The sequence below is a fragment of the Ciconia boyciana genome, chromosome 1 (assembly GCF_034638445.1).
Source record: "Ciconia boyciana chromosome 1, ASM3463844v1, whole genome shotgun sequence".
In the NCBI taxonomy this organism is placed as follows: domain Eukaryota; kingdom Metazoa; phylum Chordata; class Aves; order Ciconiiformes; family Ciconiidae; genus Ciconia; species Ciconia boyciana.
The window spans coordinates 189,796,076-189,811,695 of NC_132934.1; positions in this window are offsets into that span (position 1 = coordinate 189,796,076).

A 15,620-nucleotide genomic window follows, 5' to 3' on the forward strand; every position below is an offset into this window, starting at 1 on the left:
CTCATGCAGATCTTTGCTGGGGTATCAGTATGAAAACAGGAAACGATGTAGGAAATGTTAATAAAACTTGACAACAACAGCTCAAAAGGTGTTTGATCCACCATTTACGTGTACCTAACTATTACAGGATGAGGAAACAGGAAATACGCTGAGGGGGAGAAGATGAGAACAGAGAACTGTAAAAAGAATAAAAAGACTGAACTTGAAAAATTCCAAGTCACCCTTTCTAAGTCAGCTGGCATGCATGAGGCATTCGTCACAGCACACAGCTCCTCACTTAGGTGTTACGCATGTAAAACCCAAGGAGCTGGAATTAAGATCCTTCAGCAATAAATTCCATCATGGCCCTGAATATGAGATCAAGTTAATGCCAAAAAGAAAAACTCCAAATGAAAAAAAAAAAAAGTTATTTCTAAGCAAAGGTTTTAAAATTTTCAAAAACAAATCAGCTCTCGGTGGTTCCTGTTTCTTCAGAATCTGCATTTGCCACAGCCTTGAATAAATGAAATGCCATAGTGCTACTCTTCTTCAGGAGTATTACCATTTCATGACCACTTTTTCTCTCCTCAGGTCCCCCGCACACCACCCCACGTTCTTCCAGAAGTAACTGAGTCAGGAAAAAAAAAAGCACACCCTCTTTTTCCTGCTGTGTTTTATTGCAGTGGGTTCTCTGCCTTCTTCTCGTTGAGGTTTGCATGATGAGTTCCCTAGTAACCCACTCTAAAGTGTTACTGAATGAAGTCTAGCAAATGTGTTAATTTGAAAGAACGCTTCAGGGGAAAAAAACACGGATTGATTTGGATGTAAGAAGAGCAAATACTTCTCTTATGTCACCTTTCATTAACAGCATTCAAAGCATTTTAAACACTTGAAGTCATGATTCACAGTTCATAGACAAAGAAACTGGGCTCCAGAGTTGAAGATGTTTCATAATTAGGAAACTAATTGTGGAGTTCAGGTCTGCTGATTTTTAGCCTCCAGCCCATCTCCATTGGATGATACCATTTCCTGTGACAAATACACTGAAAAGAACCATTTTCTCATGTGCAGGACACCAGTTATTGTCCTTAAAATGTCCTTTGGACCTTTGAAAACAGGGAGCAGTAGGTACAGGTTGTACACTTCCTTCTAGCCATGGGCCTGCACAAACCGATGGGGCTTCGTGTCTCCAAGAGAGGGGGCAGAAAGAAGATGCCCCTGTGTTGGGAAGGCAAGGAAAGGACTGTCCTGGGAGCCAAGAACAAGAGCTTCCAAGCTGTGGACGCAAAGGAGATTGCTAAGTGTCTTCTGGTGCTCAGGGCCTTGCATAGGATTCATCTGCCCAAGCTTTGATGTTCGTCCCACTGCCAAAGTCACATCTAAGACAAGTCAGATATGTCACCCTGTAGCGATATATCAGTTTCTGGGCACCCACTGCAAAGGGTAGCAACCTCGGATTTCAGTGTTTAGCTTCTGAATTTCGAAGGGCAGGCTCTTACCTGTTGTCTCCCCCGTTGAGGAGAAGCCTGCTCAGAGAGGAAGAGGATGGAGGTGCGAGGGGGCTTCCCTGCAGGCAGAGCTGCCCTGTGACACAACAGCCTATTCCTCGCTGTTCTTGGTTTAAAATAATGCTTTGCCCTCTGCTAGTTTGGCAGGCACAGGGGGGCTCTGGCAGGAGCTGGCTGCCTTTGAGCTCTAACATGGGCTGCACTTTCTTCAGGAAAGTAAGTAGGTGGATGTGGTGTCACTACTTGGCAACTCAGAGAAGTTGTGCGACCACCACAGCTTGGACACATTTGTGTACTTGTTTCCTTCCCTGTGATTTTCATCTTTTAGCTGTATGGGCAGTGGGTCAGGCCTGGCCCTGCTTAAGCATCTGACCCACACACCGCGTGAGCTCTGCTGTGTTGTTTCATGGAGACAACCCTTTTGGTGGCAGCATGTTGCTTGTTGATACAGCTATGACAGCCTGACATGTAAAGATTTAACGAAGCCACACATTAAACTGCTCCTGCAAAACTTGTTAAGTATCATGATGTGCTTGTTCGTTGTTTTTTGAAACTATTTTAGTGGAGGCTGGGAGAAATGCAGTGCTGCAACTCTTGATAGCTATGTTAAGCTAAGCACATGCTTGTTCCATTGAGTCTGTGTGTGTATGCATGTACATACGTATGCACACACACACACACAATTATACCTGTCCTTCATCCGACGTTGAAGGTTTGCCCCGCTTAAAGTGCAGAAGTCTATTGTTTTTAGTCTTTAAAATGCCCCTCCCCTGGGGCCATGATATCATTGCCTGGCATCCCATGAACTTCCTCCAAAGTGCTTTCATGTCCTCCTGTGTTAGACAGAATTACGAATTGCCAAGTTTGCTCATAAGTGGAGTGAAATATCGCCTACACGTTGGCCTGTCATGCTGGAGACAATGTGGCTGGTGATGAGTCCCCTTTTCATCATCTCCCAAAGGCAGGAAAGATAATACACAGCCACCTATTATGAAACAGGCTTTTTATAGAGGATGATTTATCCATGATACAGTCTTATTGCGTGTGTTTAACTCTTCTTTGGGTAGTGATATTGAAAGCAAAGTAATCTTGTAGCTGATGTAATGCCATGGTGCCCTTCTTTAAGATTGGCTGTAAGCGTGAGAGCACTTCCACTAGTCTTTTCTTTTGAAAGGCAAAGAAAGCAACATCCAGTTTGACTAGTGAGCCATCTTTTCCCTCCCTTGTCCAGTTCATTGTTTTCCAACTTGCTCCACCATTTTTAGGCTCTTCTGACCGTTTCGCTCACCGTGAACCTGGGCAGCTGGTGTTTGTGGTTGCCTTGGGAAGGCAGTGGGAGCTGAGGAAGGTGCCTAACACTCTGTGTCCTCATGGGCTCCTAGGGGGAAGATTTGTTTGTTGATGTAGGGGGAAAAAAAAGAGATGAAGTGCAGGTGGGTTACATGCCAGTGGTATGGCTGAGGCAGTCACTGGTGCTGGCAGCAAGAGGAAAAGGTTGGTGTGGAGACTGTAACAAGGAGTGAGGGGTGGAGAGGGATGACGCATGCAGGATGCAGGGTGAGGTAATTCTTTCCAGTTGTCCTTGGTCCTCCTTTTTTGTCTTGGTGCTTTCCCAGCAGCAGTTTCTTCTTTGAAATTCTTTGCCTCCCGTTTTCAGATAGAAAACCATGGTGGAGGGTGGTAGTCTCAGGAGCACCACGTGCTGCTTTACTTGTGGACAGAGGGACTGACTACCTTGGATTAATGATTTAAAAAACAAACAAACCCAAACCCCACCAAAGCAAGCTGTGAAAAACTCTTAATGTAAATTGGATTTTTCTGAGTGGGAGCCATCATGAATGTTTAGCTAGAGGGACCTTCTGTGAACACTTTCCTCTTTCTGTTCATCTATTCATTAGAAAACAAGAGTGGATGTAAATGAACCTAGAAAATGCTGGTTGAGGTAAAGGCAGGACGTAGATGAGCAATTGGCAGAGACAACATAAAAATCCTGGGGGAGCTGAACAACCTGCAAGGTTTAGCTTTGAGGGACACAGACTAGGTTTGTGGAGGTGCAGAAGATAGCTCACGTGCACAGCCTATTGCCAGGGTCAGCTCAAGACATGGCAATGGAATATAATTTTCAATAGTGTGCAAGGCCTTACCGGCAGAAAAACCCAACCCCATGGCACAACACAAAGTACAAACCGCTGACTGATGGAGAGCTTGACCTTAACAATCTCCTTTCATGTCAAAAACCTCATAGCAATGAACCCTTGGCTGTGCTGGCCTGGTGTAAACCGGCAGAGATAATGCATGGCTCTAGTGAGGTGACACAGGCAGCAGAGACCCCAGTGTTAAGGTAATCCTTCCCTGCACTGCTTGTTAGTGCTCAAACACAGAATGCAAAAAGGGACAAGGTGCAGGATAAGCCTAAGAAAAATCCAATTTAAGTGTGACATTCCTCATGTCAGAGAATAGTGACTGATGCAGTCTTCTCAGAGGCTTTGATCTTGCAGTTAAGCAGGACCAAGCTGGTGGCACCTGGGCAGTGTCTCTTCAGGTCCCCATGCCTTGTCTATACTGCAAGGGTAGTTTTTCTCTTTCCTTTCAGAGCCGCCACTGCCTGGGCTGCGCTGTCTGGGACAGCAGTGTGTCACCTTGCCATGGTGGCTGGTGGCCTGGTGTGAGACAGGGACTCTTTGTTCCTGTGCAGAAACAGGTCACTGTGGTTAACCACGCTTTAGGTGCAAACGATTCTTCCTGAGCTTATATGTATTGATCTTCTCTGTGACATCAACAGGACGGTACGTAGGAGGCAAGACATGCTGACTTCAGTCATTTAAACTTCTGACAAAATCCTGCGTAAGGAAGTTCTGTGGGTGTAGGGGTGAGAAGTTGCTAGAAACAGGCATCGACCTGTAGAAATAAATGGCCACTTGACAGCCCAGCAACAAATGGGGCTCAAGAATTGCCCTGTTCTGTTCACGGCATGGCTTGAGGTGGAGGCAAAAAAACTCTGGGAAAAAGAAGGAAATATTTTTGAGATAGTATTTCACTACCAAACCTTCTCAGGAGCTCCAGGAGATTCCTGTGCTGCCCTATGTCATGCTGAACCATGTGTTTTAACCAGAAGAGCCATAAGCGAACCGTGCAGTGGCCCTAGGCTCTGTAGACAAACCCGAGCAGTATGAGGCATTTCTAGTAACTGAGCTCCAGCAAACTGTGTGCCCCATGGCCACAGAAAACACCTGGCAATCAGAAGGAGAAGAGGAGGCCCTGGGAGTTGCAACCATCCTGATGAAGCTCCAGACAGCCAGGAGACAAGAGGAGAGGTGGCAACGAAGCAGGGTATGGTCATTGTGGTCAAGGCACTCCGAGAGGCTCTGTAGTTAATGCTGCCAGTGGCCACGTGGAGATGGGAAAGAAAAGCCTGGTGACAGCACCCTGAAGGTTTTATGTTACAGACCAACGCAGAAATGCCAGCGAGGTGAGTATTAGACCTCATCACGCTCAGCAAGAATGTAAAAATTGATGAAGTAGAATTGTTTTATGTAGGTCTTTCTCAGCAGTTATATTAATCTTGCAAAAAAACCCGTAGAGGTAAGTACTCCCACTATCTACTCCTAGAATAAAGGCACTTAAAATTTCTGTTTCATACTTATGAACTGCAAGTTTTATGCCAATAATTAAATTGTGAAATACTCTAAATTTTTAGGAAATTCTGACAGGAGCAAGCACTGTACATTTTGTGCATTTTTAAAACAAAATATTTTTTGCTGTTTTTCCTGGAATAAAGCACTATTTTAGACTGTTACAGCCATTTGGTTGTTTCCGTATGATGAGTAACTTGCATCTCTGAATCAGGAGTGCAGGCCTCTGGGTCAAGTTGCTGCAATGTCATCAATACCTGTGTAAAAACTTATGGACTGGTAAAGCTGGCAATTGATTGATGAAAGTCGTTGAACTAGTGCTGTGCCTGAGGACTCTGCCGATATGTAGCATATATTGTGCTAAAGACTAAGGTATCCTGCAAGATAGCTGCATTTTTTAATGCTTTCTGGAGACTATCCGTTCAGCTTGTCTGACTGGGTCTGTGTCATGTCCTTCCCAGAAGTTGCATCCCTCCCAAATTAGGGACAAGACCTGGTCATTGAAGTTCAGTAATTTTCTTCTGAGTTGGGATATAAGAAGCCATCTGATGCATTCTGGTCTGCTCCTGACCATTTTTTTCTAAACTTGTGGTTTTCTTATGCTATTTAATAAATATGATGCTTTACATCCCTGTGCCAATGCATCTTGCAAACAAGCACTCACACACACGTAGTCAATGGCTTAGTGATGCATAGAAGAGGTAGCCAACTCACCTATTCAGTGTTTCACTCATTCAACTCTACGGAGAAACTCTAGGGAGATTAGCCCTCTGATTCTGATACGCAAGTTAGGTTTATAAGGTGGGAACAAACCCTCTGCTTCACTGTGTTGGATTGAGGACAGGCGAGCTCAGTGCATCCAGACCCACCGCAGCCTCGATCAGCAGTCAGCTCTAGGGCTTACAGGTGTCTGTCGCAGGATATCTGTACAATGTTAGCTTCACAGTTTATTAGCTTGGGAATACAGAGTTCATCCTGATATATTCTGTATTATCTGTAGTTTTATTGTTTAGGTTCCTGGATAACACCCTCCATAGTGATTCTGGAAGAAAAGCAATGGTGAAATAGTAAATGAAAATGTGGGAAACTCACCTTTTTTGATGTGTATGGGAAATGGGTGAAGTCAGCATTGCACAAATGATGAGCGGATGAACTATACTTACCTCCATCTATGCTGAGCCACTGAGCAGGGCGTCACCGCGTGAGCGGAAGCGATGAAGGGACTGGATCTCTGGAGGGAATGAAGAAAAGGCTGCAGAAAACTGGGGGCCAGACCCCTGCCTTCCTCTGCTCTAGCACCAGAACATCTTTCTGTAGCTCATGCAGCAGTGTGAATAACATCTGTCGCAGAGTTTAATCTCACACCCTCTCCCCAGGGGGAGAAGTGTGTGCACTGGAGTGTGCTGTTTTGCTGGGGAGGAGGGTAGCTGTTGATGGTAGATGTGGTAAGCGTGTTCATCTTAGAGAGGGAAAGAGCCAAGACATGGGCTTTGCCGGTGCAGATGGAGGTGATGTGAGCAGTGGCAGTGCCCAGACCCTGGGAAGGCCCTGCCACAGCTGCGGGTAAGTTCAGGATCTGTCATAGACAAACTTCATCCCCTCCCCTACTGCACCCTCTGAAGATGGTGAGGCCACTCCCTGCCTGTGAGGCGGTTCCCCTGGCCGCAGTTTGATGCTGTTCCCACCACCAAACTGCCCTTGTGGAGAAGCACAACTCTGTTAGGCCAAGGCATGTCTGCATGGTGTCCTCAAGTGGGCTAAGTTGTGGGCTGTAGACATCCCAGATCTGTATGAAAAGTGGCGAAGCCCACCAGAGCCTCCCTGCCTTATCTGTGTGCAACCTCCCTCCTCCAAAACCCTCAATGGTTTACCTTTTCTCCTCGCAAAAGGGTAAAATGAAGTCATTTTTGGGGCTCATATGACTTAAAATGCAGTTATTTTTCAAATTTTCTGCTTGTAATCAACAGAGAATTTTGCTGTGTAACCATCTCCTATGAAATAGCGGCTGGGCATTTGGTTGTCATATGGCCGTGCTGTATAATTATAGAACATGTTACGGTTTGATGGATGAAGTCATTAAGAGCATAGTAATTAGTACCAGCCTGCTACTTTGAACTGCTGTGTGGTGTCACATATTCCTTACAGTGAATTACATCTGTGCACACACTGAATACAGCTTTCTAACCATCTGAACCCTCAGGCTTACATATTGTTACGCCATATCCATCCAGAACATTTTTCATTCATTTTTAAAAATACACACACACATCAAACCAGACAGCAGTCTGTAGCTTCCTAGAAACTGCACATTTTTTTCAGGAAGGAAAACTCCAAAAGGAGAGTTTAGAGGCTTGACGTGACGTTTGACATGGGCTTGGCACAGGAAATGAAATCTTGCAGCAGAAAGGTGAAACTCTCTGCTGCCATGTGCTGGACCTCGAGCCAGAAGTAATCTTGGTTTTCTGCCTTTTGACTTGGCAGAGTGCGTTTGCAGCCTCTGAAGAGCAGCGAGCGGTGTGCAGGCTTTTACCCTCGAGCTGAGCTGCACGTTGGGATTTCAGTGATGGTCTATACAGAAATCACAACTGGGTGACAGAGATTTTCACTAGGAGAGCTGGATGCATGCAGGAGTACAGAAAGGATGGGAAAAGCAGCCCTGCAACAGGGAGAAGGCTCATGGCTCGTCCTTGGGGTTGCTTGCCTGTGACCACATCTTCACTGTGTGAGGCATCCCATCGCAGCCTCCCCCAAACAAGCACCCACTTCCTACCTGCCTCCCACTCCAAGCCCCTGGAGGTGATCTGGGATGATCTCCCCCGTGAGCAGACATGTTTCCCTCCCCTCCTCTGCCCCACCACAAATGACCTTAGATAAGCCTGTGCTACTGGGCACTCTGGTGGGACGAACTCAACTATTGCGCTGCCTTACACAGGGCAGATGTGTCCTTGCTGTGTGGCTGGTTGAAGGTTGATTATTTTTCCCTCCTGCACCTGCATCACGTTCCCTTCTGGAGGACCTCACTAGGTGTGAAAAAATCCAAACGAGACTATCTTCAGCTGCAAACGACAGCTCTGGTTTGCAGCATAGCATATTGGTGCCTCCTGGAAATTACAGCGCGGTTAAAGATATAGTACCGAAGCTATGATGTCTCTCTTTTCCACTAGAGGTTGGACACCCCTGCTGTGCCACAGCTCCCAGGGTGCCTTGGCGTCTCCCTGCGTAGGCAGTCACCTTACACTGGTGAAGAGGTAGCCTAAAATAGGCTAGTCCAACTCAGAGAGGATAATATTCAAACTACACTGCATTTGAGCTGGATTTGGACCAAAAACACTAAAACATTTTGGGTTTAAGGATTTTTTTTTTTTAATGAAAAGTTGAAATTTAGTCTGGGAAACAATCGCTTTTAGAGGAAAAATAGAACTGAACAACCACAACTAAAAATTCCATTTCCTGCTGAAAAAGTATCTGGCAAGAATTGCACTTAATCCTGCAAATAAGAAGTCTTCTTTGCTGGCAAAAAAGAGGTCATATGAAAGAAAAAACATGGCTTGCACAAAATACACTGGGGAGTATTGGTTTGACGATCATATATAATGGTTGCATCAATCTCAGACTTCCATTCTCTGATCCATCTTTGCAAGGGGCAGAGCTGCCTGTTTAGAAATTGCTGCTATTGCTTGCAGCAGTTTTAGAGCTAATTTGTGGGGGTGGCAGGAGAAGAAATGGCCTTTGTAAAGTGGCAGTCATTTTGTCTGTCACCCCTTTTCTCAGTTCGATGAGCTATTTCTTCAGCTTTTTCATTCCTTTCGAATGTGGTATCGCTCCGCAGACAGCACTGAACTGTACTGTACATATAATAGTGCCCTTGAGTCCAATCTGCCCTGTGCTCATTTTGTTATCATCTGCCAAACTATCTGGTTGCTAGTTGCCACAGGAAGCTTGAGGAGGATAAATGATTTGCTTACACACAGCGTTCCCACTGGTGTGAACAGGCACAAACAAAATATTTCCTGTTTCATCCTTTTCACACTTTCTTGCCAAATGTGCTGGGATATAGGAGGAAATCTTCCCACCTTGTTCTCACCTCCAGCACCGCTGCTGAGCTGGAGGACACCCTCTGCAGAGGTGCCTGTCCAAGCTGAGTGGAAGGTCAAGGTGGATTTTTGGAGCAACCTTTTCAATTCTGATTCACTTCTGTGGGCTGAGGGATAAGGCAACGTTAGGGGTCTATTTTGTAACATGGCGTGAGATGATAAAGAGATGTCTTATGTGAGGGACAGGACTGTGGCACCGGGACTTCATGCCACAGTATTGAGTGCTTTAGGGCAGTGCTCTGCTGTGAAGACAGGGGGTTCACCTTGACCAGATGTAGCGTCCAAATCTGAGGTCCCTTTGCAGTCAGTGGAGGGAAACTGGCACTTCTGGGTCAGCACCTCTCATCCTGCAGTAGCTATCTAAGGTGGGATTTTAACAGTATCTCAGGTCCTTGTCTTGAGCGAAAAAAGTGCTTTCTCCTTTGAAGCAGCTGACCCCCCCCACTGGTGAGTGACTGCTGTCATCCCTGGCGTCCCTCAAACCACCAGGCTGGAGGACTGGCATGCTGGAACTAATTAATTAAGGTGTCTCATTTAAAAGTGAGCAAATCCACATGGTTTCATCTGGATGCAGCTTAAGAAGTGACAATCAACTCCCCTTTTCCAAAGTGACTGACTACCCCACCCATTTTTGACATTCCTGCTACAGTCTGCCTTAATTCCTGCTTCGGTTTCTGTGAGCATTTCCACCATGTTGAAAGGCACCAGGTGCTGAACACCAGGTAGCTAGTGGGTTGTCATGGTTTAACCCCAACCAGCAACTAAGCACCACACAGCCGCTCGCTTACTCCCCCCGATGGGATGGGGGAGAGAATCGGAAGGGTAAAAGTAAGAAAACTCGAGGGTTGAGATAAAGACAGTTTAATAGGCAAAGCAAAAGCCGCACATGCAAGCAAAGCAAAACAAGGAATTCATTCACTCCCTCCCATGGGCAGGCAGGTGTTCAGCCATCTCCAGGAAAGCAGGGCTCCATCACGCGTAACGGTGACTTGGGAAGACAAACGCCATCACTCCGAATGTCCCCCCCTTCCTTCCTTCTTCTTCCCCCCGCTTTACACACTGAGCATGATGCCATATGGTATGGAATAGCCCTTTGGTCAGTTGGGGTCAGCTGTCCCAGCTGTGTCCCCTCCCAACTTCTTGTGCACCCCCAGCTTCCCCGCTGGTGGGGTGGAGTGAGAAGCAGAAAAGGCCTTGACTCTGTGTAAGCACTGCTCAGCAATAACGAAAACATCCTGGTGTTATCAACACTGTTTTGGTTAGAAATCCAAAACATAGCCCCATACTAGCTACTATGTAGAAAATTAACTCTATCCCAGCCAAAACCAGCACATTCTCCACCCCTTATTCCGTACCATTTACATCATGCTCAGGTCCCCCACTATCCAATACATTCTCATTACCCAATGTTCATTGAGTTCATTTAGTCCATGACTTCGTGCTCCATCTGTTATGGTGGTCACTCAGGACAGGAGAGGTGATGTCTTGCATGGAGTTACTGGGCACCAAAGCCAGCTCAGGTCGGGTCACTGCTGCACTTGCACTGCTTCTTGTAAGGCTTATGTTCCACTGGTTCAGGTAGTTTCTGCTATAGTAATTCCTGTAACATGCAACTCAAATAATAGGTTACAACAATTTAAAGGTATTTCCATTGCGATCTCCACCCCTGGTCCCTTTGGATCAGACCATAAGGTTTAACATTGCAATGAACTCCTCCCCTTGCCCCTGCTCTAGCTTGGATTTATCCACAGCCTGCAGTCCCTTAGGGTGTACCTGCTCCAAGTGGAGCCTTATCTATGCGCCACAGTCTCTCCAGGGGTATACCTGCTGCAGCATAGACTTATCCACAGCCACAGTCACTTTGAGGTGCACCTGTTCCAGCATGGCCTTACCCACAGCCACAGTCCCTTCAGAAGTAAACCTGCTCCAACGTGGCCTTAAGCATGGCTGCAGTCCCTCCAGGGGTGTACCTGCTCTATTGTGGGCTTATCCATGGCCACATGCTTTGAGGTGCTCCAGCATGACCTCATGCACAGCCACTGATGCTTCAAGGTGTACCTGCTGCACCATGGACTTATCCACAGCCACAGATGCTTCGAGGTGTACCTTCTCCAGCGTGGACTTATCCTTGGGCCACAACCCCTTCAGAGGTATACCTGCTGTGGCACAGACGTAACCATGGCCACAGATGCTTCGAGATGTACCTGCTCTGGTGTGGACTTATTCATCGCCACAGACGCTTTGGGGTGTCCTGCTCCCATGTGGACTCATCCACAGGTCACAGTCCCTTTGACTCGAGTTCACACTGGAGTTCCAACCTGTCCAGTACAGCAGCACAGAAACAGCAGTGATGCCCTGACCATCTGCCAGCCCAGGCATATGGCCATTGCTGTTACCAAAATGTTCCCAGGCACAGCAGAGTAAGGTGATAAGCAGCACCGCAGCACAGCAAGCAGCAAAAGCAAAAAGCAGCCACTAACGAGGACTAGACTCTAATATACAGTAAGACAAGCAAGCCCCATGGCAAGAACAGGAGCCTGCCAATTAAAAGCTAAACAGCAGTAACAGCTATAAATTCAATTTAGCACATTCCAATCAAATCTGTTGTTATCTTGAACCCCTCGAGCCCCACATTGGGGGCCAAAAAAGACTGTCATGGTTTAACCCCAGCCAGCAATTAAGCACCACACAGCTGCTTGCTCACTCCCCCCCCAGTGGGATGGGGGAGAGAATCAGAAGGGTAAAAGTAAGAAAACTCGTGGGTTGAGATAAAGACAGTTTAATAGGCAAAGCAAAAGCCGCATATGCAAGCAAAGCAAAACAAGGAATTCATTCACTCCTTCCCATGGGCAGGCAGGTGTTCAGCCATCTCCAGGAAAGCAGGGCTCCATCATGTGTAACAGTGACTTGGGAAGACAAACGCCATCACTCCGAATGTCCCCCCCTTCCTTCCTTCTTCTCCCCCCAGCTTTATACACTGAACATGATGCCATATGGTATGGAACAGCCCTTTGGTCAGTTGGGGTCAGCTGTCCCAGCTGTGTCCCCTCCCAACTTCTTGTGCACCCCCAGCCTCCTCGCTGGTGGGGTGGGGTGAGAAGCAGAAAAGGCCTTGACTCTGTGTAAGCACTGCTCAGCAATAACGAAAACATCCTGGTGTTATCAACACTGTTTTGGTTAGAAATCCAAAACATAGCCCCATACTAGCTACTATGTAGAAAATTAACTCTATCCCAATTAACTCTATATCAAAACCAGCACATGCGGCTGTGTGGGCAGCAAGCTGGAGCACTTCCCACACCCATATCCCCGTGGCGTGTGACAGGACAGCAGGCTGCTTTGAAGCCCTTGCACTAAATATTAATTGGAAGAGCAAAGATCTTAATTTGCTTTTTGAAATACAGTTGTTGCCCATTAAAATCTGTCCCAGCCTGTGCATTATGTGATACTGAATGAGAGACGAGTTATACATTAGGTTTTCTCTTTATCTGCTTGGACGGTCACTTTGGAGATCACTAGAGTGGCCTTAAGAAGACCATGAACAAGGCAGGAAAGTATGCATGGTTTTCCTGGTCCAGAATCAACAACTCGGTCTACTCAATATCAGTCCTCAAAGTGGAGCAGTGTATACGTTTGAGTGGCGTTTGTTTTCTTTTTCCATACTGTGGCCAGTGAACGGATGCCGTGGCAGGTGTCGGCTGTAGGATGTTGTCTGTGGATGGGCAAAGCAGGTCTGCGGCTGGCTGGAAAAAGGCAGAGCCACCTCTGGGCTCGCTCTGGCTTGTTTTGTGCTTGGCAGAGGTCTCTGAGCCTGCATCCGTTCTCCACACCTGACCCCCCACCGGGACCCTCTCCGCAGAGCTTCTGGCCCTACACACCTACTCTGCTGGATCTGTTATCAGACACAACTTTATAGCTGTGACTTATATAGCTTGTGGCTTAAAACATATGGTCATTCTTTTATGTAGTATTTCTGCTTGCTTATTTTTCATTTTCCCACACCCACTCCATTTATTGTTGGCTGCTTTCCCAGCACCTTTCCTCCAGAGAGAGAGTTACATAAATAGATCTCTGTAGGCCTTAGAAGGCAGATGTTGACGGATAGATCTTCCCAGATAGACTGCAGAGCAGTGTGAAACGCACATCACCTACGTACCTGCAGACACGCGAGTCGCAAACCACGGTCCCCTGTGGCTGAGGAGCTTGATCGAGACGACAGTGCCACCGTGTTGACAGTGCCAACATGGGGCCAGTGACAAACTCTGTGTTTCAGCTGCTGCGTCTTATTAAATGGTGTCCTGCTTTGAGTGATTAGTCTGTCTGTAATCACTGGGAATGAATGTAGGGCTCAGGGGGAATTAGGAATAATTGAGGAAATTAAAATCTGCATAATGTTTGCATTTTCCTCTTCATATGCCTTTTATAATGATTTAATATTTATGTACCCAGTATCTGAAAACATGTGGTTGATTTGTTTTCTTCACTTAATTTGCTACTGAAACATTTAATTACATTTAAGACTAAACACATTAATATATTTGCTTTGTATGGTTCAGTAAAACTTAGTAGTCGCACTGCAGCGGTCCTGTCTTGATTCCTCACACACCAAGGACTCCCCTCGGTTTTAAGACAGGCGGTGGTAGGAACGGTTACTGTGCCACTATTTCTGCAGGGTTAGCGGCTTGGGTTTAGTGAGGCTTCTTTATACTTAAATGTGTTTTAATCAGAGCTAATAAAACTAAAATCAAGGTAAGGGTCCCTCTAGAGGAAAACTGGGAAAAGCTTATCTCTGCAGCTGAACTCTTGGGGAAACAGGCGTGTTATCTGGAAAGGCAGAGGGTGCAGGTAATTTGAGGGGGTCATTTATGGGGCTTGCTGGGGCAGGTAGCAGGAGGAAGAACCCCCAAATTAGGTCGTTGCTCTAGCAGTTGGAGGGCTGTGCCACGGGTGCCGTGTCTGCCCAGGGAGGGCCAGCTGACCCAGGGAGCGGGCTGGGGGGACTCGCTGCCACCACGTAGCTCTGCATCAAGAAGGGAGGATGGCTGATCTTGTGCTGGGTGGTGTGAAAGGAGGGTGCAGCAGGAAAAACAGTTATTGTGCTTGGAGTGTGTGTAAATAGGCAAGATAAACTAATACAGCTGGCAGCTGATGGCTTTGGATCCCATGCCCTGAAAGTCCCTGATGGGGCAGCTGATGGCTCCAGCTATTCCATCCAGTCCTCGGTGGGACAACTCAACGCCAGCAGCCCCCGGGTCCACACAGAAACCACCTCTGAGCTGCTCTGCTGCCCTGTGAGCTGTGTCCACAGCCCTGGGACCTGGCAGGGCAGCCAGCTCATCTCCAAGCCTGTATCAGTACAGCCATGGATGGCTAATAGCAAGAAATGACCCTTAATCAAATCCCAGATGTAGATGTTTCCAAATTGGAAGAAGTCTGTGTCTGGCCTGAACTTTCCAGCTCATGCTGCTTCCTGCAAAACAGGGCACTGGCTTCCCCAGCACTATTGCATGGACCGTGCTTCCATGGCGTGGGGGAAAGAGCCACGAGCAACTGGAGTCCAAGCTACACCCCGGAGCCCCCAAAAGGCATGAGAAACTTGCACAAAAGGGCCAATGTCTCTGAAGAATGGAGCAAGCCACCCTGAGCTAGGCCAAAGCGCCGTACCTCCTCCCCGCTTCCCCTCCCCGGAGACCGGGGAACTCATCATTGATGTTTCTGGTACTGCAGTCAATGGGTGATTAACACCACCCGCAACACGAACAGCACTGAGGGTCTGGTGGTAGTGGGATGATGCTGATGGGAGAGAAATACAGAGCCTTGGACTTCAGCTACGAAATGCCCCAGTCCACCTTGAAGACACTGAATATTGGGGGGAAAAAAAGCCGAACTGGCTGCGTAAGGTCCTTGCTGAGAGACTGGGATATTTCACCCATTTGTGAAGGGAGCTGCACCAGCAGTAAAGCCTCTCTCCATGCGTCAGAGTAGATGTCTGAGTGCACAAGAAGCCCGCCTGGGTGTGCATCCTTCCTGCCTGTCTTCATGGCGCAGTCTGGAGACGTGCCACATTCATTAGCTTTTGGCCAAGGGAACGGCTCCATGTGTGAAGAGGAAAATTCCCCAGGGAACCCACTGCATAAACCACTGTCTGGGAGATAAGACTGGACCTCAAAGAAGAAATTGATCTTCTCAGACCATATTATGTCTACATGTCTGAGAGCAGACAAGTGCCGAGACCAGGAAAAGCCGCACACAGGAGGTTTTCATCAGGCGGAGAATTCCGTGGGCAGATAGAGCAAGTTGGCTAACAAGATAAAGGTGCAAGAGCACGAGGAGCTGGAGGAACACAGTAAGGGAGGATGGGAGGCATGAAGCTGGATCAGGGTGCTAAGACAGAGGGGATTTCTGGT